This window comes from Lissotriton vulgaris, chromosome 4_1, assembly GCF_964263255.1.
Source record: "Lissotriton vulgaris chromosome 4_1, aLisVul1.2, whole genome shotgun sequence".
NCBI classification, from domain to species: domain Eukaryota; kingdom Metazoa; phylum Chordata; class Amphibia; order Caudata; family Salamandridae; genus Lissotriton; species Lissotriton vulgaris.
This window is the reverse complement of record NC_141691.1, coordinates 1482335437-1482363404: the sequence shown is the minus strand read 5'-3', so window position 1 is coordinate 1482363404 and position 27968 is coordinate 1482335437.

Here is a 27968-nt window from a genome sequence, read left to right as displayed (position 1 = left end):
TAGGGTCACTTCTGGGATTTTTTATCTTATTGGTTAGGTAATGGCCAGGAGTTTTCCCCACCCAAAGGCTGGCACTGGGCATAAATGTGGCTTGCCCAGTACCCTTGTCAGAACACTCCTTGACACAAGAATAATCAGAAAAAGGATTGCCCTGGTCTCTAAAATAACTGAAGGAAGACTGGTCTTGCTTGCTGTGAACCCAGTATCCCAGAAATGACACCAAGGGTTAGTGGCTGACCTCCAATTTGAGCCACAGGCCATAACACGCTTCCAGAGTCCTCTTCCCTTGCAACTTCCCTGCTGACTAGCTCCAGCCTGACATTTCCTGGACCTTGCTCCTGGCCTCTGTTGGACAGAGTCCTAATGAAAAAGCAACGCCTCCCTGGTACTTGACCTTGAGCTGGAGTTAGAGTGTACGCCTCCTGTCCACAGTGCAAATGCTGAGACTTAGAAACAATTTGCCAGCTTTTCCTCCAGAGAACCAGCGGCAGACCAAGACCACCCTTGAGGTACATCACTAGTAGGATTCTACGGACTGGTTTGTCGCACTGAAGAAGTGGCTTTCAGAAAAAGTATGAACATAGAGAGCTTCATCTGGACCGACGTAAAGTAGCAGCCTGTCAGCATCGAGGTATTCCTGGGCAAAGGCTTCAGATTTTGCCCGCTCATAGCTTCCCCGCCTTTGTACAACACTGCACTGGGCTCTCCACTTTTCAACATCTTACCAGGGACGACCCCCACTTTGGATCCCACATGCAGCATGCCTCTCTGACAACTCGTCAATAACGACATTTCAAAGTCGGAAGGTCCACATTGCACCAGACCAACTTGGTTCCTTTGCCTGAACCTCGCTGCATTGCAATTGGCTTTTAGATCTGTGTTTGGCCTGGTTAGCATGAATAGATAGCGACAGTTGGCGCTTTGTGCTTTTTGGTGTTATTTTTATTTAAAATATTTAAAAGTCATATGGCCTGTTCTACTTAATGAATTTTCGGCATTATGATGTGATATTATTCATCAATATTTACTCTATTATTCTAAATTGGTTTGGGAATTTTATTTTGTAGTGTTTTCACTTTTTTACTGTTTGAGTGCTCCATAAACACTTTACACATTGCCATTGACATTTCTCGATGCCCCCCACAAGATTTGCCTTCAAAAGGTCAGGGAATCTAAAGGACAGACTTGTCCACACTCGGGACCGAGTACCGCTGAGAAGTGATACCACGACGATACCGAAGGGACATTACCCGTGTGGTACATGTTCAGTGTGTCCATTAACTACCAAATGCAGTAGTGTAATGTTATCTACTGGAAGAGAATGGTTCTTAAACCAATTTAGCAACTGTAACACCACTAATGTGGTTTATAGGCTACTGTGCAGTTGTGGTCTACAATACATTGGACTCACCACGAGGAGAGTAAAGGTTCGCATACAGGAACACCTAAGTACCATCAGGGCTGGGAAATTGACAACCAAATTGGTCCAACATTGTTATAAAGAGAAACACAGCTTCACATGGACAGTGTTGGAAACAGTAAAGGGAAATCCCACCAACGTGGAGTCAATCCTGATCACAAAGGAAGCGAAATGGATTTTCAGAGAGAGCAGTGATAAGCAGGGCCTTAATGAGATTATAGAGTGGAACAAGGTAAAATGACTTGTCTACCACCTTTAATGTTCTGCCTTCTGAGTTGGCGCTTTGTAGCCAGTCAAATATATTTTTTTGGGGCTATACATCCTGCCACTGGTATTGGACATCTACAGTATCCATAAACTTGATTCCACGAAGGTGGCTCCTCTTTCACTGCCTGTACAACACTCTATAGACACAACATGTTCTAGTCCTGTTGTTTTACTCTAATTGATTGTCATATGTACAACTCAGTCTGGACTGACCCACTGTTTATTTTGTTTACAGGTTTGCTCAGACACAATCCTAGAACGTCCTCACGTTCAATAATGGCGCCCACAGTGGTTATCGAATTCCCCTTACTTCTATGAGCGTGCACACATATTGGAGGAACCGATGTATGATGGTTAGGAGACTGGCAAACATGAGGAGGGCTCTCTATTTTAGTCCTCAATCAAGTTTTCCGAGAATCGCTATTTTCATTCTAACTCTTTAAAATATCTACTTGATTTCACCCACTGCGGTGATTTAGTAATTCCCTAATGGCGCCCGTTTTGGTGAGTGAAGTCTTGTACTTTCTTTCAGGCCTCATCACGTGACAGGGGTCTTCTCCGATCACGTGATCATGGTGCGCGATGCTTGATCACCTGGCCCACTTGTTGTTCCTGGGATGATACAACGTCCTAGAATCTCGTGCGTACGGTAAGGAGAGGGCTCCGGGTTCCGGGCGCCGCCGGCAGCCCGATTTTTCATGTCTGCTCCGTGGATCGAGCAGACAACCTAAACCGGCATGAACAGTGTGTATTATCATACACAACTCGTCCACGGGTTGTAATGATGCCCCTAACACGCTGATAGCAGGCTATGTAGGCGTTTTGCTAGTTTTTAACATCCCCGCTCACAGACCCTAGGAATGCAGAGTCCCCGAGTTATGTGATTGTGTTCCGAATGGTCTTTCTAGCAACAGCAAGCAGGTTGCCCTCCATATATTGTTTACTATGGGGTCAGTGGAAACGCGTTTGTTATGCGAGCGTTCCATTCTGACTCTAGCTATATATATATTTTAAAAACAGTGAGCAGGTTACCTTCAGCATAGATACCAATGAATGGCACTATTGGTCAGAATATATGCATTGACATGGCACAATAGAGAGGATCCCTTTAGTCAACTATTCTCTGTTGATGCTCTTTTGGGGTAAATGTGCATTGGGTTGACACTTTTTCACGAGTGGGGTGGCAGCCCACGCATGCAAGGGGAATTCAAGGAGCAGGCTAACATATACATATGATACTGATTACATATAATACCCCACAGGTTGATGTGACAACCGACTGCTTGGCGGAGTACTTTTTGTTCACCTGGTACGAAGGAGCATAGCTGAATAAGGGTAAACTAACAATGAATATTTTTGCTAAGAGAAGTACAAACATTTGGGTTGTCTAGATTATGAACTGGTCGTGATTTTATTTTATTTTATTTTTTCAACTCGGCAGCTTCCTGTTTAAAAGATGTTGGAAGTGGGAGCAGTAACAGAGTATTGACCCTGATGAATCTGCCATAAAGGTTTCTGGGCAGTGAAACATGTCGGTCACAGGTAGTGGTATGCAACTTTAAGCTACCAGCCTTTTTTATTTCAACTTCGCACACCCTAATCATAAATAAAAGTAGTTCAAGAGGTGTGGCTGTTGATTTTATCTTTCACTCTGTTTTGGTTTGTTTAAGGAGTCACGCTCTAAAACTCCTTGCTATGCACCTTCTCTTTACCTTTTTTTCTCACTTAATCACCGAAATTTTGGAATAGGAATGGCCACCTATGATGAGAAAGGGGCCAAGTTTCTGGTAAACATCTGACCAGATCGCCCCGAGGGTGTTCGCCCGTGAGGTGCCTTCCTCTCCGCCACACATTATTTTCCTTTATTACTTTGGTGTATGTGTGGGTCTGTGTATGGTCCTATGCAGGGCTGACATTTTTTTGGTTGCGCCGAGTTGAAAATATATGGAACCCCCCACAATCAGTAATAATGACAGACTAGACTGTCTGTTCGGGGACAGTAGGGCATTAGAGACAACAAACACCTTAATACAGAAATAATATCGGGTGTTCTCCGAGATTCTACTTTCTGAGAATTTAGGCGGATCAGGGTCGCATGCCTGTTAGATAATCACTAACTATAGTCCTGGGTTTTGGGAATTCTTTTGGATTGTATTCTATGAGTGGAGGGCTTTTCCCATTAGTACCCGTAATTTTCCCTCTAAGCTCCTCTTGTTATTGAATTAAGTTAAGCCTGACAGCTTTGCGCCAAGCTACCAAAGAGTTAAGCACAGGTTTATTTTGGGACCTTTGTTTTTCACCCTGACCAAGATTGTGGTTTTTACTTGAGATTAATTCTCACCCCTCTCAACTAATACCCCAATTACTTACACCACCTTTTGTAGCTGATCGCAGCTCCATGTGGGTAATGACTTTTCTAACTCGCCATCCGTTCATGTCAATTCGGTAGGCAGACAAAATATTGATTTTTAAATATTGACATACAATAATGTCGATGTTTAAATATCGAAGGGACAGAATATAGAAGGTAAGTAATATCGATATTTTTATTATCGATAGGACAGAATTTCGAAGGTAAGTAATACCGATGTTGTTAATATCGATGTTAGTAATATCGATGTTACTAATATCGATGTTAGTAATATCGATGTTACTAATATCGATTTTTATATGATTTTTATGTATATTATTATTATTATATATTTAATATGCATTTTTTTGTTGTAATTTAAGTAAATTTTGTATTTTAGTACCGTAGCAGATTGTGGGTTTATAGGGGAATAGGGTGGGAAGTAATTTAATTATACTAAATTAACTATTAATTTTTAGGAATTACAAATTCATTTTAATGAATTGGTAATTAATTTTAATTAATTGATTAATTGATAATTATGTCTTGTAGCGGGTTATAGGTTTATAGGGAAATAGGATGCAAAGTAATTTAATGTAATTAAGTCATAATTTATTTTAATTATTTGTTTTTGTTAATTACATTATTGTTAATTCATTATTAATTGCCAATTAATTTTTATTAATTGATTGATTGATAATTATGTTCTGTAGCGGGTTATGGGTTTATAGGGGAGTAGGGTGGGAAGTAATTTAAATGTACTCAAGTAATGATTTATTTTAATGATTTGTTTTTGTTAATTATATTATTGTTAATTAATTATTAATTGGTAATTAATTATTGGTATTTATTATTAATTTATGTTTACTCAATTATTCATTGGAAATTATGTTTTTAATAATTATGTATTGGTATTTGTAAATAGTTAAGATTTATTTAATAATCAATTTTTTAAAATATTTTAAAATATTAATTTATTTATAAGTATGTTATTTTTAACTACTACACTATCCAACACTTTCCCTACTGTTGCACTCTCTGGAGTTGGTATAGTAATTTTTACCCCTACGCGATCCAATACTTTCTCTACTGTTGCACTCTCTGGAGTGGCAATAGTAATTGCCACTCCAGAGAGCATGGTGTGATTCTGTATGCCCACACAGTCTTGAGTACCTCTTGTTTTCAGTTGAGGTTGTTGCTATTGGCGAGTTGGATTATGCCCTTCATGACTCGGTTGAGCCTTTCTATGGCCCCGTTACCTGCTGGATGAGATACTGATGTCTTTTTATGCTCAATATTGTGCCTAAGAATGTAATCCTTGAACATTTCTGAAGTGAATTGAGCTCCGTTGTCACTCACTATCTGTTTGGGGAGACCTTCACGTGCAAAGGTTTTGTCCATGAACTTAACTACATTTAGTGTATCAGGTTTGTTGATAATTTTCACTTCTGACCACTTGGTGTAGTAATCAATAACGACTATCACATGCCATTTTTCAAGATAATCTGATATTGGTCACATAATGTCGATTCCTATTCTCTCCTATGACATAAATGGGCAGGGAATGGGGTGTAGAATTGGTATAAATGTCACCTGTGTTTTATCAGATTTCAAGCACAGTTTGCAATCCCTGACCGTTCTCTCTACATCAAGGCTTACACCTGGCCACCAATACATGATTTTGACTCTGCTCTTTGTTTTGGTTATACCTAGGTGTCCTTCGTGGCATATCGTGAGTATCTTTGACCTGATGTTCCTTGGTGGTACAAATCGCCCACTTCTCAATAGGAAACCATTTTCTAAAGATAATTCATCTTTCACTTCTCAGAAGTGCCTTAGAGGTTCTGCCAGTTTACTTTTGCTTGTTCATCCTTCTGTCATCATTTGTATTACTTGGCAAATGATGTTGTCCATATTTTGTTCCAAAAGCCACTCTTTTTTGGTAATTCCACTGGATTTTTCGAGGACATTTGCTATACAAGACTTATCCGTTTTGTTGTTGTGGATGTTGCTGGTTGTCCCGACGGGCATTCTGCTTAAAAAGTCTGCCACAACATTTTTTACGCCTGGGAATATTGGACGTTGTACACGTTGTCAAACAGGCGCACCAATAGTCTGGCTAATCTGGGTGAAGCTGTATACAAACCTTTTGTTGTGACTACTTTTGTTAAGGGCTTGTGGTCTGTGCACAAATTGACCATTCTGCCCCAAATATATTGCCTGAAGTGTTCCCGGGCCCACACACATGCTGGTGCCTCCCGTTCTATTACTGAAAAGTTTTCTTCTGCTGGGGCCAGTGAACGTGAGGCAAAGGCTACTGCGTATTCTACTCCCCTGGTGTCCTTCTGGGTGAGTACAGCGCCTAACCACTTTTTGCTTGCGTCTGTGGTTACAAAGTTTTGTAGAGAAGGGGTAAAGCTGTGCACGTCAGTTTTCAGAATCTGAAAGGTTTTCTCGCATTCTTTTGACCATTCAAATGTATTCTTAAGTTTTAGTTGTTGCCTTAAAACGTTTGTTTTAAGTGAGAAGTTCTTGATGAATTTGGAGTAAAACTCCACCAATACCAAGAAAGATCTCAGTTTATCTTTGTTGGCGGGTACCGGTGAGTCTTTATGACCTGTATGAGTTCTTTTTTTGGGCTTATTCCTTCGCTGGTTATTTGGTGGCCAAGATAGCTGACAGATTTGCTTGCAAATTTGCATTTGGAATACTCTGCAGTCACCCCTTTTTTGTTCAGAATTTCCAAAACCTGTTTGACCTTGTTCTCGTGCTCTTCCTTAGATTTGCCCATGATTAGGATGTCGTCTAGGAAGAGCAGTTTTCCTGAAACTCCTTCAAAGATTTTATTCATGAGTCTTTGAAACATTGCAGCCTCCAATGCCAAACCGAAAGGTACCCATGTAAACCGAAAACAACCCAATGGTGTAATGAACATTGTTAATGTCTTGTTATCACGATGCAGAGGTACCTGGTGATAGGCGGATTTTAAGTCAATTGTTCAGACCCACTTGATGCCCTTAGTGGTAGCTAGCATCTAAATTATTTTTGGTAATGGATATTGTTCCACTATAATGTTTTGATTTAGGTCACATAGGTGTACACAGAGTCTCAACTTGCCATTGGGTCGTTTTGCGATGACAAGTGGTGCGACCCATTCAGATGCTTTTACCTTTTCGATTATTCCTTCATCCATAAGTTTGTCAAATTGGGTCTTTACTTCATCCCTTATGGCAAATGGGATGTTTTTGCTTTGTGCACCACTGGGTTGTGATTGACTTTAGTTTGATTCTGTGTGGATATCCTTTTAAGACTCCCACAGCCCCACTAAATACCCTGGGAAATTTTTTGTGTACGTTTTTGGCATAGTCATTGTTCTCAGACAAACTTGGAAGGTTGTTCCTGCGAAAGCTGGTGATTAACTGCGCTGGCGCCGAGAGCACATTACGTTATTGAAAATTCAAAAATGGCACGGACGTCGTATTCACGTAAACTAGACTGCTGACCTCAATTTGTTTTTTTTATATTCCAAGATGGCTACATGCGTCGTTGTTGTAGATTGACGTGATGGCGTTGGGAACAGCTGTCTATAGCTGCAGATGATTTCCCGATGACAGTGGAATATGACAGTTGGCAATCAGCAGTTGAGTTCCGTTTAGTACATTGTGTGAATTTGCTTGACGAGGGGTGAACAGCTCAGTTTTAAAGTTTGTGTACCTTAATTTTTCTGTATTCCAAGCAGTGTCGCACAAAGGTTTTTTTTCTCACTGGGATTTTGTAGAAGTTTATATACACTGCCCGCTTTCCATTTTATTACTTCGTTTTTGCCGTTTATACTTCAGCGCAGCAATGTTCGACAGTCTTCTTTCTTTTTTTTTCGTTTATTAGCGCTTCAGACTCCGATTATGACTTTTCCGGATATCTAGCATATGAGTGATGTTCTTCTGTTCATATTATTAAAGATTTCTGAATTTGTCTTTATTTTTGTTTCAGTGCAGTTTTTTTTCTTTTGCTGCCAGAGTGTTTGGTTGTTATCTTTTCCGTTTCAAATTTTCTCTATTAATTTCTTGAATTGTCTCGACCGACTGCTGTAGTTTAAATTTTCTATTTTTCTCTCATGGGTTCTGTGTTGGCGCTTGTCGCCACTTTGTGAAGAACTCAAAACGCGTATGTTGAGTTGAATCGAGTTCTTTAATTAAATAAGCCAACACTAGCTCCTACATAGATTGGAGCGTAAATACTTTCAGTCAGTTTGGTGATCAGCTGTCAACTGTCATCCTGACAGTTCACAGCTGGTGACCTCACTGGTGGTATGGTGTCTGCGCAGGGACAATGTAAAGCATATACTGAACAGTGTCCTAGGAGGGACATATTCATACAATTATAACAGGCCCTTTAACCTTGTATGTGAGTAAGTTGTAAACATAATCAAACAAGATTCTTACTTGTTTTAAAATATGAATGGAACAGAATTATAGCCCAGTGGATAGTGCACAGTTAGAAATAGAATTCTCTTCGGAAAAACGATGGATGAGTGTTATGTCTGTGGAACCCCTAGACATCAAATGGGCAGTTTCTCATGGGGCTGGGAGCTAACCCTCCACGTGTCAGTGATTTTGGTTTGGCCCCGATTACGTAGGTAACAGTACAAACATATTGGGCATGTGAACATCATTCAGACTGACTACCAGCTAAACGATTGCACCATAACCATTTGACCGTGTGTATATTTGAATTTGATGAGGGCTGCAGAGCACCAGCCATCCGAGGTAACAATCGAACCTCGGCTACAAATGCAGAACATTAGAGCACGTTTTGTTGTAGAGTTGGTGCGACATGTGAATCCGCTGCGAAACTGGCATTTGCAACTCATGGATCGTGTTAACTCAACAATCCTTCGGTGCTAGACTAGGAAAGTAAAATCAGCGCTTGTGGAAAATGGCGATGCTACGTGGTGATGTCACGAATGGGAAAGACTAGAACGCAAACTGCGTTGCATTGTTGAGTCCAGTAAGTGCTTCTGTATCCATGGGGCACCTACCCACACACCTTTTGACTATACACATGCAGCCGTGTTCTATAGGGAATTGGCGTCTCACATTAAATACTGAAACCTGAAGATCATCACGTTGGGTGGTTTATCTGTGAAGTAATTTATTTTTTCAAGAACCAAACCTCTGTTACTTTGATTTTGCGTTACACTGCATGGATTGGGCTGTCCACTGTGCTTTATGAAACACATGGACGTGTCTTCAAGGATCTTGTAGGCTGGGAAAAGTTTTGAGTGAGAGGCAGCTCACCAGGAACATTGTTGTGATGGCTTATTATCGTTAATTTGCTGTCCACATGTAACATGATATGTTTGTTTTGGGAGGTCTACACATTTATCCGGATCTTGAGAAATTTGCGGGATGTTTTTAATTAATTTCTATCTGCCGTCATTCTGTGATGAATTTTTTATCTCCATTGTTCAAATGTAAGGTGTCAAGCATTGTCTGGTTTCTGATTTTTTTTGAGTGGGTGATATTGTACCCTGTGCTATTGTATAACCTGGCGTGTGTGTTGACGGGTTGTGTAGCTTTTGGTGTTGTTTTACCTTGGGTGTGTTGAAGGGTTGTGTACTCTGTGCTGTTGTTAACCCAAAGTGTGCGCTGAAGAATCGTGTACCCTGTGCAGTTGTTTAACCTGAGGTGTGCATTGAAAGGTTGTGTATCCTGTGTTGTTGTTTTACCTCAGGTGTGCGTTGAAGGGTTATGCACCCTGTTCTGTTGTTTAACTTGAGGTGTGCATTGAAGGGTTGTGTACCCTGTTCTTGAGATGCACCCCCCTCACTCATCCCATTCTACACACCACAACTAGCACACAACAGCACAGGAACAGAATTTATAAATCTCTGACCAGATATATAAAAATACAATTTATATAACTGAAGCCCTACCAGGAGCCCAGTACCACAAGCTAATAGCTAGCCTGAGCTGCAACCTGATGTTATAATAATTGTTTTTAAAATAAAGAAAGAAGGAGTGCCCGAACCCTCAATTCTTGAAATGACAATTATTTGAAAGAGACCAAGTGTAAATTAATGAAACCTGGTGAGGTACTTTTATTTATACCCATCACTCATATTTTATACTTTTTTGTGTAGAATTACTTTTTAAGACAGAAATAGATACAGTTTTATAACATCACAATAACTAAACAATAATGACTACAAATAAATTGTAGTCATTATTGTTTAGTTTAGTACCTCACCAGGTTTCATTAATTTACACTTGGTCTCTTTCTAATAATTGTCATTTCAAGAATTGAGGATTCGGGCACTCCTTCTTTGTCTGAATAGTATTACGGTCCAGCGACCCCTCAGTCCCGCCAAGGACCTAACTCCTTTTGTTTTTTTCCTTTTAAAATAAAGAAAGCATTGTCCTGAAGAAGGTGATCAATACTCTCACCGAAACGCAGCGTCAACAATTCCTTGCTTTTTTCTTATGATTTTAATAGAAAAGTAATGTCATATTTTAATGAACTGAAAATTCTTTTTTATGAGTGGTAAATGAATAAACAAACCAGTATTTCTTTGTGTACAAAATAAAAATATATATATATATTTTTTTAACAAACATATAATGCAAAACCCCTTCAGTTTTATTTTCTCCTGTATACTATTGATGCATGTTCTCATTTTTGTCTAAATTCCAGTATTTCTAAGTTTGGGAACTGTATTGCCCATACTGATGAAAGTTCTGTAAATTTGTTTTTTTGTAGCGTAGGGCTCCACTTTAACTACACTCACTAGCTACCGCAAAACACGTCTTGACAGAGGGTCTTTGTTAACTAGTCCTATCTGGCATTTAACAACCAGGAAAAGGGAACTTTTACTTTTTGTTAAACAGCACAGGGTACATAACCCCTCAACATACACCTCAAACTAATCGAAACAGAACCCCCTCAACTAAACGATCAAGCGTGGTACAATATACATTGGCCTAAAACCACAATGTATCACTAAATTTGCATTATATAAACAACAACATCCTCAGTAGGACCATGGCATCAAATTCAACAGGAAAAAAAGACATGCAACTGTACAAAAAAACACATAATGACCAAAAGGAACAGAATGCCGGAGCCACTAATACATCTCACGCATTATAACATACCATGTATTTGAAAAGCGCACGTTCACCACTACGGGTATTTTGGCGCTGAATAACAGATGCTTGTTGTTACCCAACTCAATGGTACTCATTTTATCGACCTCAAATGGATAAAAGGCTGAGTGACTCACCAGGATTTGAACCTGTGACCATGAGGTTGAACACAGGCCCTTGCAGTAGACGCATTAGTCCACTGAGCCACCAGACCTGGCATTACCGCTGTCACTGGGTTACTACCTCACTTCACCCATCATCAACGGGAAATCAGACCACATAAAACATCCTCAGTAGGAACATGGCAGCAAATTCAAAATGACAAAAAAAGACATGCAACTGTACAATAAAACACATTATGACCAAAAATAACAGAATGGCAGAGCCACCAATACATCTCACTCATTATAGCATAACGTGTATTTGTAAAGTGCATGATCACCACTATGGGTATCTTGGCGCTAAATAACAGATGCTTGTTGTTACCCAACTCAGTGGTACTCATTTTATCGACCTCAGATGGATGAAAGGCTGAGTGGACTCACCAGGATTTGAACCTGTGACCATGAAGTTGAACACAGGCCCCTGCAGTAGACGCATAAGTCCACTGAGCCACCAGACCCGGCATTACAACTGCCGCTGGGTTAATACCTTACTTCGCCCATGATTAACAGGAAATCAGACTACATAAAACAACATACATACAAATCACATTTGGCATTAAATAGCATTGCAATACAACATGTAGTATGGACTACAAAATTAAACACAAAACACAGTGTGCCCAGAAATCACAACACCAGTGAGTGGCCTCTCACCAGAATAAAATGTCAAAGATGAGCAAAAATTGTATAGTTCCTTTGTGTCAGGCTGGCTCAAGTTGAATCAAATTATCAGTACCGCGTTATCTTCAGGAGTTGCCCACACAGCTCCCTTGTTGCTGAAAGTCACTGCAATACCAAACACATTCCAGTTCCGCTTTTTTTCTCTGTGCACATTGCTGTGGACAGGCGGCTTGATGCCAGTACATAGCACCGTACCCCAAAGCAAGATGGCAAATATGTAATGATGCCTGCCCACCAGCATTGAATGTGAATATGCCCTTGTGTGTACACCAATGGGCACTCTAACTACACTGGACTCAACGCGTGCAAAGGATTCCATGGACCAGCGACATGCATCGAACAGCCAGCGCGGTCCCCATCCTCTCCTGCTCAAGGCTGCACTCATTACTTGGGCTTTTCCAAATGCCCAATGTCAGTATCCCCACTCCAGCTTGAAGGGGTATGACCCCCGGACTTCATCTGGCAGCGCCAAGGTAAGTAAGATAATAGGCTCAGCCCCACCAGGAGCAGCATCCGTGTTGCTCATCCCACACACTCCAACTGTCTCTCTGTCACCCACACCAGGCACTCCAGCATTCCATTATCTCATCAAGCATTCCAACATTCCTTATACATCACATTCATACTGGCTGAGCAGCAGGGAATAGGTAACCAAGGAAAAGGATGCATTATGGGAATTCAAGTCACAACAAATACACAATTGCAACAGTTTAAAAGATTATACAGAAATTTATGTAGGAATTGGTTATCTGAAAGGAAAAAATATAAAACTCCACATCGACAAGTCATTGCAGGCAGCAGTGCTACCCTGTAGGTACATCACATTTCCTGTGAGGGGAAAAAGTAAAAGAATAACAAGAAATGCCCTCAAAGCTCCATGCATCATTGTAAAGGTAAAATAGCCGACCCCAAGGGTCTCAACAATTATAATAGTGTGAAAAATCAAGCAACCAGGCGAGGTGAGGATCTATGTGGACTTGAGAATGACAAATAACGCTATTAAAAGAGAAAGTAGCCTCTCCCCAATAGTTTAGGACATTGTCACCGAGGTAAATGATGCCATGTGAGTTACAAAAATAGAGCTGATGGTTGGTTATCACTAACTCAACCTGCATAATGGCTCCAAATATATCTCACATTTTTCAACTCCAAAAACTTTTAAGGTACCGATGTCAGAATTCTGAAATATTAAGCGCAGCAGAGGTATTCCGACAGTGTATAAAAGAAATACTTTCTGGCTTCCCTAGAGTGTTGAATGTGACAACATCCTCTCCTATGTGACCACCATGGAAAAGCACCACGCCCTCCCCAGAACTCTGCAGAATAGGATTAAGGAGAGTGGTCTGAATGTACAAAAAAACATAAGTGTCAGTTCCTCTACCAAGAAAGAGATATCTTTGGGTACCATTTCACCTGACTCTAGAAAGGTGGGAGATTTTAATTTAGCAGTCTCCTCTTAAGGCGCTACTGAAAGCAAATAACCCACAGTAATGGACAGAAGAGCAACAAATAGCCTTTCTGAAAACTAAAGACAGGTTCTCTGTTGAACAACCACATGATATTATGACTCCAACTGACATCCTCCTCTGTCAGTAGACACCAACCCAACAGTGCTAAGAGCTGTTTTGCTTCAGTAACATGAAACCCACTAATGGGCTCTGGGGAGCCGAGGTACTCTTACATTGAAAAAGGATTAATGGCCATATTCTGGTAATGTCAGCATTTTCATTGTACCTATATGGTGGCCACTTCCAAGAGTACACATATTGCAAACAAGTGATTCCAATTTTTAGAGGAACTGCATCAAAATCTCTGCTTCACATAGAAAAGTGGATTATGCAGCTCCAAGAATAGTCGTTGAAATTGTATCCTGACTTAGACAGGAAAATGCTGCAGATTGCTTCTCACATCATCCAAGGAAAATGACAGAAGCTGAAACGAATGGCGATTCTCAGATTGCCATGAATAGAGATTCAGGATTTTATTAAAGACACGGAGGCTGGCATTAGGCATCAACCTTTTAATTACTGCTCCTGCAGCATCTTAAAGTACTTTTCACAACAATACATAAAAAACACTGTAATAGAATGTCCCTCCTCTTTTAAATGTAAAACGTTGAAGAAATGCCACTTCTTATTTTGATCTGTTACAGAACCATCTATCCTTTTCACTTTTTAAGGCTGATGCTCTTGAACAAGAAAGCAAAATAATGAACCCAACTTCAAATAAAAAAATTATGCAAACTCTCTTTTTCCCTTTTTTTTTAATGTTGTATTTAAGGGAGTGGAGGGCGAAATATTGTTTGCCTCCATGTCTTTAATGAAATCCTGATTCTCTATTCATGGTAATCTGAGAATTGCCATTTCATTACAAGGCTAGAGGCTACCAATCTGCATGTTGGAAGCCCTTCAGCACCACCTTTGGCATGTGTTCAATTGGTCGAACGAAATGTTGTGCAAATGTGCCCACATTAGTCCAATCAGCTGCCTTCATATTAGAATCAATTGCCCACCTGACCAGCAAGATTTACTCGCCATAGCTTCCCCTAAGGAGTGGGCTTTAAACTTTTCTACATTCATGCCTGCTTTACCCATCACATCTTTAATCCACCTTGCAATCATAGTGGAACTTGCTGCCTTAAAGGCTTCAGATACGAGATAAACAACTGATGTTTGTCACTCCTATTCTCCTGAACTCTGTATACATATTCTTTCAAACACTTCACCACACATAACTTTCTGAATTCATCAATCTTTGGATGGAAATTTGAAGTATACATTGTTTTTGTTCTCTTCTAAATCTTGAAATACACGCTGTCTGGATTGAATATTCTGTTATTTACCTCCAAGCTCTTAACATCGGAACCTCTTCTACAAGAATCTAGACATGATAACTTTGCCAATTTTAGAGTTTGATTCTTCAAATTATTATTATAATATAATGTAAAATAATATAATATATCATATCATATCATATCATTATTAAATATTTGTTTATTGATCGACCTAACCTTGAAATAACTTCAACACTAACTTCACATCCCAAAAAGTCTCACATCTTGCTCTAGGTGGTCTCTTAAGTCTCATGCTCTTCATTACTCTACACACCAGTACATTACTCCCTACTGTCCATCCACCAACATGCATGTGACTTGCCAAAACTACAGATCTTTAACAATTCAATGTCCCTAACCTTAGACCTCTTTTGAACTGTTGAACTAAGAAATTATCTACTTCCACTAAGAGGTGTCTTCACAGAATCCAAATTCCTTTCCACGCACCAACGAACCCAAATGTTCCAAATTCCTTTGTACTTTCGCCAAGTACCTGGGCTCAAGATTCTTTGAGTAACTTAGCAGCCCCTTGCGAAAGTCCTTAGAAAGCTCCTGTTTTCAAAACAAGAAGGTGCGCTGTATTGTTCAGAATCAATGGATCTCTTACCCTCTCCATTCTTCAGCAATCCCTCATCTGCTTAAAACAACAATGGAACCTTGCATGCCATCTCCAAGACTGTTGGGAAAATGCTTAAGATACTCAAAAAGGCGTTACCAAAACTAAGAGACATCTCTCCTTCCTCACCTTCAAAAGCACCCTCTGTATCTTTGCAAAGGGTGGAAAAACATATCCTTTAATTTCAGACCAATCCTGTTGAAATGCAACTACTGCCGCTGCACCTGGGTCTGGCAACTAATGGAAGTACCTGTCAAGCTGAAGAGTCAACCTGCTGGCAAAGAGATCCACCTCCAATGGACCAAAAAACCAATCTGTTTTATTGAAATTTGTCCTCTCTAGCTTCCAAGCATTGTAGTCTGTCAAATACTTTGAATTCCAATCTGCAATAGAAGTTATGTTCTCTGGTAGATACTCCTCTCTCAAATCTATCCTATCGCTAAACAAAAACATCACATCTCCTTCGCAATGTCGGACAGATTCTGAGATTTGCTCCCTCCAAATTGATTTATGTAAGACACAGCCGACACAATGTCCATTTTCATTAATACTGTCTGACCCTGTATTACTCCCCAGAAACTCTTCAATGCAAACAGCCTGCTGCCAATTCCAAACATTTTATGTGCTGACTCCTCTCCAAACCTGACCATGTTCTATCTGCCTCCTACTCTCATAGCGAGCTCGCCAAAGTTTCAGACTGGCATCTGCCTCCAGTACAAAATCTGTCCTGCACCCAAAAATCGCTCATCTATTCCAAGCCTCCAGAATGTGCAGCCACCAATTCAGTTCCTGTTTTCCTTCCTAATTCAACTCCACTTTGTCGCTATAATGCCTCCGCTTTCACTCTCTGTAATGCACAATAATGCAAATGCCCTGGAAAAATAGGATGGATTGACTACAAAAACAGACCTATTATTCTCGCCAAATCTCTCAATGTTAAACTCTTTTTGCTCAAAACTTGCAATATCTCCTTCTTTATCATCTTTGTTTTTCTTCCCTGGTAATAATAACATGACTCTCACTGTATCTATCTGGAACTCCAAAAACTCCAAATTCTGAGACAGGGTCATAATGTGCTTCTCAACGTTTAGCAGAAAACCCAAACTCTACAAGAGACTGCTCGCCTTCTTTAATTGCTCTACCAACTCTTCTACATGCTGTGACATCAACAGTATGTCATCAAAATAAACAATCAAATTAAATTCCCCTTCTCTCAGATGAGCTACCACAGCCCTCATCCCCTTTGTAAAACACCTTGGCGCTGACGTCAAACTAACTGGAGACAAAACAACTGGTATAACCGACTCCTCCATCTAAATTGTAAGTACCTCTAGCTTTCCTCTTCCATTGGTACTGTGAAATAAGCATCTTTCAAACCTAGTGCTACTAACCAGTCCCTCTCCAGAAGCATATCTCCCATAGATGGATCCTCTCCATTTTGAAATGCCTGTAAACTAGAAACCGAATTAGACACCTCAAATTTATCACAGGTCTCCATCCTTTGTCCTTTTTTCCACTACAAAAAGAGTGCTTATAATACCTTATGTACTGCTTTTCCACTGGTCTTAAAGCTTTCTTTAGTAACATCACCTCTATTTCCCTATTGACTACTAACCTGTAAACCTGAGTCATATGCAACTCCATCGGTTCTTCTTTCTGAATCAGCAAATCTACAGATTCTATTGCGAATCTTGGACTGTTTTTAACACCCATGGCTCTCCTATTATCCTTCTCCATTCCTCCAAAAACATCTTTATATGACCCCCTACTTTTATTAGGAAAAAATCAATAGGCGTCTCCGTATTCACCTCGGATCCGTGAAAAATTCTGGCTAGTTTCTTGGATACTCCTAGTTTTCCCTGATCTTACTAGTTGTGGGAAAAATTCTGTTGTTCCTTGGAAGCCTCTTCCAACACCTCTGAAGGCGTAATTATACTGGGACCTTTGTAGATCTTGGCCAGCATAAGGTGCCCGTCTGCTGGCCCCACCAAAAGTACTACTAAACACCTTCCTCATGTTAGACTGAGTCTTATCTAGCGCTGTATATGTCGTGCATAGACTTTTTAGTAGACCCTCACCAAAGAGCATCCCTCTTGCATCATCACTGGCCTCCTTATTTGCCATTTCACCCAATTTGGTATCCCTTTTCATGAGTATTGTCTTTTTGCATTCAGCTAAGAGCACTCAGCATTGGTATTGCCTAGAAGTATCATTGTCCTTTGACTCCATCCTCTTAATACTTCTATGTCAATTTGTTCCTCATTCTAGTAGGCCTCTTCTGCCATATTCATTATTTTTATTAGTAATCTGCCTTTCCTTACTAGAATATTCTTCTCCTCTGGCATTCACCGAACAGCTGACAAACAAAAGCGCCTTACACGCTTACATATAATGTAACCTTTCCCTAGCATAACAGCTCAATCCAATATAACTGGCTATTCACAAGAAAGCTGCATGACCTCGCATGTGCACCGACATTACCAGCACCTGCCCGAGACTGGCTGCACGAGAGGAACAGCGGTAAGAGCTTGTCTCCACACTGCCTTTTGTAAAGAAATATCAAGTGCACAATGCTCACCACGTCATGCGCTCACACTTCTATGCGATTAGGCCCATAATCTATCTATGCATACCTCTAAAATTTCAGCGCTAGCACAACTCAGCATTTTAAATACGCTGACAGACAATATTAGTCTAACCTCTTTCGCTTCAAGTCGCTCTTTATGCCGCTGACTTTTCCTATGCCTAATTACATACTAAATCACATTTTCATCCCGCTGATCTTAATAAAACACATGCCATTATTGTGAAAAGTTCTGTAACGGTCTTGCAGGAGTGGCAATTAAAAGGTTGATGCATAATGGCAGCCTCCAGTCCTGTAATGAAATCAAGTGTCGAATCATGTCATAGCATCCAAGGGATGAGAAGTCCTGATGAGCATGCTGTCGTACAGAACAACAGATGCCTGGACGTGAGGTGAATTACCATACCTGACAAGGCTCTTAAATCGTAAGTAGTTGACCGGGCACTAAGGCATATGCACACTAAGTTGCACTTTCGGACAAAAGTATGGTTTACTGAGGTTGACTCTCAAGTCGAGAACACAGTGGCCTTTTATGGCAAGTTACTGGACTCCCTATCACTCCCACACTATAATCTGTGAAGAGATGCAAACAGTTCTGTGTACAGGGTTAAGCACAGACTTTGTGAGTTTGCCAGACAAGCAGCATTTGTTCTGTAATGAGTTTGCCAGACAAGCAGCATTTTGTACTGTAATGTTTTATGGAGGACCATAGGGCCTCCGGAACATCAGAGGGCAGAGGTAATTTGCACACATACAATGGCTTTTAAGTATATGTTTTAAGATGCTGCTTTCTTTGTTATAGGCCCCCTTGCTGCTTATGTATTGCACTTGCACTTTACAGACTACTATATTCTTACCTGGATTACACTGGAGGACTTCATTTACCTTCTGCTGTTAATACATTGTACAAGCACTTTTTTCTATAATGTAACGATTGCCCTCTCCTTTTTAACAAATGGTATTTACTGTATTTTAAGCTGTGTTTTTATGGCCGTTTAGGACGAAATAAAGATCTTCGATTGATTGTTTGATTGAGTGGATGGAGCATCTGAACCAACCAATCAAACACTCACACCCAGTCAACAGATCTGGGTTTAATCCATCACCGTTCTTTAGATCACTCTGCCACCCCAGTTCAGACATGCAGCTCCACACTGCCATTGTGGTTATGTTTCTCATGGATTGTAGGCACATGGTTCTTTTTATCCTCCTGTAATGCATGGTGTGTGTGGTGTAATGCCATCCCCTATGTGTGCCAATCATGCCTACCCATTGTGGGTCTGCACTCCCTCTATTTGTGTATGGTACACCCCTTACATGTCTACTACTGACATGCAAGTCAGTTAACTTTGATGTGAGCTGTCTCCTTGGTTTACATGTGTGTGTGCCTCCCGATCATTTCATTTGTGACACTGTGCGTTGTGGTGCAGGTCTTGGGCCAAGAGTGATGTTCCACTCTGGGCATTGCCCAAATGGTTTATGTGTGGTATTCCTGTGCTATTAATCTGTGAGGATTGCTCATGTGTACTTCAGGTGGGTGTGCTGCCCAGTGCTCTGGTCAATATGGTTCTGCTCTTGTATCCCAGAGTAGTGCATCTGTTGTTGTTGTGTTGAATGTATATGTGTTGGTTGTGGTATTGCTTCCCTTCCTTGGTGTGCTGTTGTGTTTGTGCTGTGCTGATTTGTGTTGTGTGTGTTGATGTTGTGTCAGTCATGTCTGTGTGTGACTGGTCTGTTTGGTGTGCACACACTGCTTATTGTGCATACAGTGCTGTGTGTATGTGGCCTTGGCATTGCCTGATGTGCATCCTCTGACGTCCTGTAGTGTTTGTTCATTTTTGATTTCATGTGCATCTGTGGTTGATTTCATGTGGCAGTGTATTTCTGTGATGGTGCACGTCTTGTGTGATTTGTGGTATGTTGTGTGTGTTTTGTTCCTGAGTGATGGGGTTGTGCACTCCTGTTGTGTCTGTGCTCCGATTGCCTTTCCACAGTTTGGTTGACAGAGTATGTCGGTTTCTGATGGGGTTCTGCGTGTGTTTCTGTAGGGTTTGTGTGTTGCTTTTAGGCAGGCATCTGTTCAGGCATCCCTGTGTGTGTGTGTGTGTGTGTGTGTGTGTGTGTTATGTTTGTGGCTACACCCATGATGTGTGTTTGTTTGTGTGTGTATGTACTGGCAAGTATTGGCATCCTTCAGTGTGTGTGGCACTGGTGTTGTGTGTTCCTTGTCAGCCACTCCTGCAGTGGCTGTCTCCCTGGTTGTTTGTTGTGTGGTGCAGGGTGTGGATTGTGCTTGCTTGTTGCTGTGGTTGTTGCTTGTTGCTGTGCATGGGGGTGCACAGGATGGGCACCTGGCCTGTAACTTGAGGTGGTGTGTCCCTGTGGTCTTTGTGCCCTGCTCGTGCCTTCTGCATTGTGTGCATGTTTTGACCGCTGCGGTGACGTGACTGGGATTGAGACGTCGCTGCAAGTTCGTGGTTGATGTGTGTCCAGGATGCTGTGGGGTGACTTGGTGGCAGGTGGGTCATGTGTGAGTGCCCTTCTGGATGTGTTGTTGCCCCCAGCAGGGTGTCTGTTGTGGTTATGGACCCTGTGTCAGCCCGTGTGTTGTATTTGTGTAGTTGTGTACCTGCGGCGTCGTCCGCGGCGGCCTAATAGATGATAGTGCTGTAGCAGGTACAGCAGCGAATACACATGTAGAGCTGGGTCCATGGCAGTCATGTCCGGGTGGTGTGGACCGGGTCTCTGCCATCGCGCTCCGCTGTCGAGTTTCTGCCGTCTCTAGTTGGGCGTTGTCTCCGCTGTGGTGCATCTGTCTGTTTGGGCAATCCTAATTTGTGGAGCGGGGCAGACGTCATTACACACGGCGGAGAGTCTCCATTGGCTCCCACCACCGCGAAAGCGGATGCACTTTGATGCCAGTGCCCGTCGCTCCGCAGCGGACCAAATTTGTCCTGTTATGCAATACAAATATGGCGGACGTGTTTCCCGCTGTTTGCGGGTGGGCAAAGGCATTTTTCTGTCCCGCCAGCACTGCGGTGGTGCCACCGCCCGCCTTCCTAATGGACCCCAAAATGTCTCCATTTTTGTTTACTACCTTTACATTGCTATGACTTTAAATGTATTTAAAAATTGCTGTTCTTATAATTAATATAAATAATATATATAATGTCAATATAATAAAATATATAATAAATATATCTATGTAGCACATATATAAAATTATATTTATCATAAAATATTATTACATTATATTTAAGAATGAATAAGTTAAATGTTACTTACAACTTAATTCAACTTAAACATAAAATACTTTTTATATTTTTCAATTGTATATTTAATTATAATAGATGCTGACCCTAATAAATGTACTATTCCCACTCCACTCTAAATTAAATTGGGGTAGGTGCTGGACACTGAACTTAATTTATTTACTATTCCCACTCCAGTCTAAATTAAATTGAGGTACGTGCTGGACACCGAACCTAATTAATTTTCTATTCCCACTCCAATCTAAATTAAATTGTGGTAGGCGCTGGACACTAAACTTAATTAATTTACTATTACCACTCCAGTCTACATTAAGTTGGGGTAGGTGCTGGACACTTAACCTTATTAATTTACTATTCCCACTACAGTCTAAATTAAATTGGGGTAGGTGCTAGACACTTAACCTAATTAATTTTCTAATCCCACTCCAATTTAAATTAAATTGGGGTAGGTTCTGGACACTGAACCTAATGAATTTACTATTCCCACTCCAATTTAAAATAAATTGGGGGAGGTGTTGGACACTGAACCTAATAAATTAACTATTCCCACTCCAAACTAAAATAAAGTGAGTATGGGCTAAAATCTAAACCTATTAAATTTCAAAATATAGTAAATTTAAATAATAAAAAAATACTACTGTTTTTAAAATTTGTATATAAAATAAAATGTATAAATGTTTTTAAACACACTCCCCACTCTTATCCCCTATAAACTCAACATACCACACCAAAAATGTATTAAAAATTTCTAAAATAAATAATGAATTTCATATTTAAATTTTAAATTTAAATGAATTTAATATAAATATTTTAAAACACTCCCCACCCTTATCCCCTATAAACTCAACATCCCACTTCTAAATTTTAATTTAAATGTAAAAATGAAAAAAAAATATTTTCATATTTGAAATTTAATTTTAAATTAATTTAATATAACATTTTAAAACACTCCCCACCCTAATACCCTATAAACTCAACATCCCACTCCTAAAATTTAATTTAAAATTCAAAATTTAATAAATTAATTTCCTAATTAAATTTGAAATATGTATTACTTTAATATACATATTTTAACACTCCACACCATTATCCCCTATAAACCCAACCTCCCGCTCCTAGAATTTAATTTGAAATGCGAAATTTAATAGAATAATTTCCTATTTAAATTTGAAATTTTTATTAATTAAATATAAATATTTTAAAACACTCCCCACCCTTATCCCCTATAAACCCAACATCCCACTCCTAAAATGTATTTTGAAATTTGAAATTTAATAAATTAAATTCGTAATTAAATTTGAAATTTTTATTAATTAAATATAAATATTTGTAAACATTCTCCACCCTTATCCCCTATTAACCCAACATCCCAGTCCTAAAATTTATTTTGAAATTCAAAATGTAATAAATTACTTTCCTAATTAAATTTGAACTTTTTATTAATTAAATATACATATTTTAAAACACACCCCACCCTTTACCCCTATAAACCCAACATCTTGCTCCTAAACAATATTAAAAATAAAACATTATATTATATATATCAAAAACAAATTAATACTTAACACTAACTACAAAATAACATAAAAAACATACCAAAACGATATTTTTACATTTCAATATTTTTCATTTTGACATTACTTACCTCGATATTTTACACACCGTGTAAAATTGATATTTTTTACTTCATTAAACAGAACATCGATATTTCCAACTGTCGATATTTCCAACTCGAGATTTCTGTATATCGAAATAAAAGACTCAATATTTTGACTGTACACCTCGCAACACTTTGTGCCAGCTACTACGTTTAGGCCTTCATTTGAGATTTCCAGCTGCCCAGCAAGTAGTCGGCAGCTGCAACGTTTAGGTTTGCGCAAAGTGCGCACCCTTGACTGTCGCTGCATTGGCAGCAGCCCTGACTTTTGGACAGAGGGCATTTGTGCCCCTTAGAGATGGCCAGTTGGCCAGAGGAACTATTAGATTTGTAGGGCGACAGGCCCTAGTGTGATTTTTATAGATGCTAGGAAATATAATTTATATGCTATGTTTTATGCACCTTGATTTATGCTTATAGATGTGATTTTATGCATATTAGGTTTTACCTACTGTCTTATGTTTTATTTGATTCTCTACCGTGGTCTAAGTTTTATTTATTCCCTACTGCAGGTTATGTTAGTAAGTTTGTTTCCTAATGCGAGTTATGCTTAGGAGATTATGGTCTACTATGTTTAGGCTTATGAGGTTGGCGCAGAATTGATTTCTCGCCTTATGTGATACTGTTCATGATATGATTTATGTTACAGGTTGACGCTGAGTATATTGTCTGCCAGTGATTACTGGTTGTGTTAGAAGATTATGATATATTCTGACTTTTACTATTTTTACCAAGGGGCCAATTCTGATCTTGGTTGGAAAGCACTCTGGCAGATCCGGATCCGGGGTGTTTTCCAACCGAGCCGGACTCCTGCAGTCTGACCGAGCGAGTACGATGCAGCCGTCTGCTGTCGGACTCGGTTCGGTCAGACTCCCATTGAAGTCAATGGGAGCCGATCGTATGATTACATGCGCTCCCATTGACTGAATGGGTACATTGCGGGCAAGTGCGCCCTCTACAGTGGGTACGCGTTGATGCTATCCGCACCATTCATGCCTGTGTTGGGGAGACAGAGACCCATGTGTCCGAGTCGTAAGGCTGTGGGTAACAGGGGGTCTGATGTGGACCCTCAAAGCCCAACTCCGGGAGCTATTGCGAGCCAGAATCTCTAACTCAATCTGGCTGTCCGAATCGAGCATGGTACTGGCTCGGTCGGAATTCACCTCCATTGCACGCCACGGTTAGCTTGCGGCCGAGTCGTTCTGGAGCGGTTCGGACCCGGAAACGATTCGGGCAGGGATTTCACGCTTGTTCGCATTGTACTTCGACATCCGGACCCGTGTACGAACCGGACGGAAATTCAGTCTCCGAATCTGATCCGCTAATGCCGAACCCGATTCGGTGCCCTTCTGACCGAGATCGGAATCAGACCCTAAGTGATAATTCTGACAGTGTCCCACGTGGCCCTGTAATGTGTAAATAATCCCCTGTAAATATTGCCCGTGCCAGTTGGCACAGTGTATATTGTGTGATTACCATCTAATGTGTATTATGATAATACAAAGGCTTTTTTTATATATAACCTTGTGTGGAGTTCTTTTTGTGGTGTTCCTAGTATATTGTTCCTGTGTGTGTTGTGCAAATGCTTTACACATTGCCACCAGAATAAGCCTAACTGCTCGTGCCAAGCTACCAAGGGGGTGAGCAGGGGTTATCTTTGGCGTGTAACTCCCTTTCCCTGACTAGAGTGGTGGTCTCTGCCTGGCTTTGGCGCAAGCCTTGCCCAACCAGAGATCTCCATTTCAAACACTTGCCCTAGCTTTAAGATGAGTTGTGACATCACAGGTGAATGACTGGTAATAATATTAGGCTCTACTTGGAGCATCACGGCTCACATCTGCTGTTTCTAAGCACTAAGTCACTGGCATCACTTGAACCGATTTAGTAGCACTCAGCCAACCTGGGGAGGATAAAAGGTGGAGTTTGCCTTGCCAGGACTTAAACGCGTGGCCTACAGATCACATGAGATCTCAGCCTTGATTAAATCAGCGAGCAAATTTACAGATAAAAAAACTCATATAAAGTGCAACGTTTTTTTTTTATTTAAACAATAGTAATAACATTTAAAGAAAAAGAAAAAATATAGCAATAAGGAGAGACCATAGTAACTACCCTTGGGGGAATATGTGAAACTCTAAAATCTTATTCTAAACATCAGAGTCTCCAAAAATTGAGAGGAAGGTTGTGTCCAGATGTTCTAAAGAGGCTAAGGCAGCAGTCTGGATTGGGCGACAGGGTGTTGTCCGAGCAGCGTAAAATAACAGGACATAAATTCATTTCCGCCTGTGGAACATGTGTCTGCTCTTTACGCACGTGTGAACGAGGCATGTCTGACTGGGCCTAGGAGGAATCCAGGGCAGCCTCTTCCGGGCCGAGCCTGTGAAACTAGGTTTCATTTTGCCTGCCTAGCTCTAATGGAAAAAGAGCAAGCACCCCTGCTGCATAGGAGGGTTTACATGCAAGAGGAGTCTCACTTGAAGGCCTTTGTTCCAGAAAGGGTAGAAGGGTTGGGTCAGGGTCAGTAACACATCATGACCATGCAAGAAGATGCGCCCCTTGGTCGGGGAGGTTTCGCTTCACAGAAGACACGCTGCCGTAAAAGTGGACTGCCCCCTGAATGAGAGATGGGGGGGGCTGACAGTGACATTCAAGGATGGAGAGGTCGTAAGAGATCCTTGTCATGTCCATGGTCAGAGGAGCTCCATCTAACAGACCATGAACCTACTTTATTGAAATTTTTACAGTGGGAAGACAGGCTACCAAGAGTTTTATCCCAGAAACTTGCAGTCTAAAGAGTTTGAAACAAAGGACAAACTTAGGACAATCTTAAACCAAGGTCTCACAACCCTCCCGTTCAGCTGGGCACCTCCTCGTAGTGGTCGTGATGCTCCGAGGATATGGCTCGATGACCTTGATTCCCAGGCTTTCTCCAGTGAGAATGAACACCATCCCACGTTATCAGTACCTCTTGTTCAAATTTATCTTCTCCTCCCTAAGCCTAGCTCCTAAAAGAAAAATCTTATTCTAACTAGTAAAGATGAATTTCTCCACCTGCAACAGAAACATGAGAAAGAGAAGACTCTGCATACACATGAAATATACTAGCAAACTTTTCTTGAGTCCTAGGGAAACATACACAAGGCCTACAAATTCGGCTAACATAAGAAACGATATGAAACTTCACTAGACATTCTTATGCATGAGCACTATTACTGTGTACGTTTAAACCAATGCGTTACATAACAACTAATTACATTCTCATTAGTCACTTGTAAAATCAAAACATTAAGGCTTCCCTTTGTAGAACACGATTACAATGTTAATTTCTCCACGTTGTACGAAAATATCTCTATCACTTCACATGTTATTATATTACATTCTAATAACTTAGGGCCCCATTAGGATGGCGGGCGGAAAACCACCCCGACCGCCATGGAGGCGGGAAACAACTGCCCGCCTGGACAGCGGAGAAACCGGCGGTCAGATTAGGAACAACTGCCAAAAAAGACCGACCGCGGCGGTAGCGGGCCAACAAAAACTGCCCAACACGGGCGGTGACGGACAAAAACCGACCGCGGTGGTCGGAAACGCAGCGGAAAAGCTTCAACCCACCGCAAGCAAAGTGGAGATACCGCACGGGAAGTTAGTATATCCCCAATGGTCCTGCGGTATGAACCGCTGTTTCCGACCGCCTCGGTCGCACACTGCAGTGAATGGGAGAGCCAACGGGAGAGCAGCAGCATGGCCACCGCTGCGGACAATCTTCATAAAACATGGCAGACGATGCAAAAACACCACAACAAAGGCAAACAGTGCACACACAAAATTTAGACTTGCCCCGTTAAATACACAAAACACTTCCAAATGATAAAAATCTCTAAATGCCATACAAAAACATGCAAATTCCAGGACAACTCCCACAACACACCTGACAGCAATACCCCATTATGACACACCAACACAGCTGAGTATAAAACTAGCCCCTTCACTGACCACAGTCCTTTGCAACACTCCAGAAGCGAAGGGAACACACCAGACCTGACAGGAAAGGCAAGACAACACAGAACACCCACCACCACCACATCCAATACCACCATCAGACCAGCACCAACAATCCCGCAGCACATAACACACATCACACAAAAACACCACACCCACCACCTACACCATTGCACCCACAAACATTTCAAACACCACACACCATGGCATCACAGAAAATGCCCAAATTCACAGAGAGTGAGTTGATAGTCATGGTAAATGAGATAGTCAGAGTGGAACCACAACTGTTTGGTAGCTTGGTCCAACAGACACCATTAGCCATAAGGGCACAAATATGGGAAAGGATAGTACAAAGGGTCAATGCAGTAGGGACCACCCCGCGGTCCAATAAGGAGATCATGAAGTGGTGGCATGATCTCAAGAGGGTTGTCAAAGAGGAGAAGGAGCAAGAACTGGGAGCTGGCTAAACGGACTGGCAGTGGCCCTCCCATCCCACAGAAAACATTCACACCATGGGAGGAGAAGGTGCTTGCCATACTGCATCCTGATAGTCTCACAGGAGTATCCGAGGGAGTGGAGGCTGGTAAGTACAAACAAATGTTAACCAACACACCGATATGTACTGTCTTGCACAAACAAAAACCCACACCACCCAAGACAAATCCCACCACACACCCACCAAAAATCTGTCTCACAGATCCAACCTTCACTTACTCCTATTTATCCTAAACATAGCCATCAATATTACCATGGGAGCATGAGCACAGACAGCCTGTACCACTACTCCCACCATACTCCCTGGCCCACACCCCAGCAGGAAAGAGCACTCCCCCACCCACAAGCAGTTGGAAGTCATTGCATTGTTTACCCTCACCTTACAGGTAGGTAGCCATCTTGCTTGGGAGGCTTGTATGTGGGAGAGAGGCCAGAACCACTACTCCCACCATGCCCTCTGTCCCACACCTGAGTAGGATGGAGCC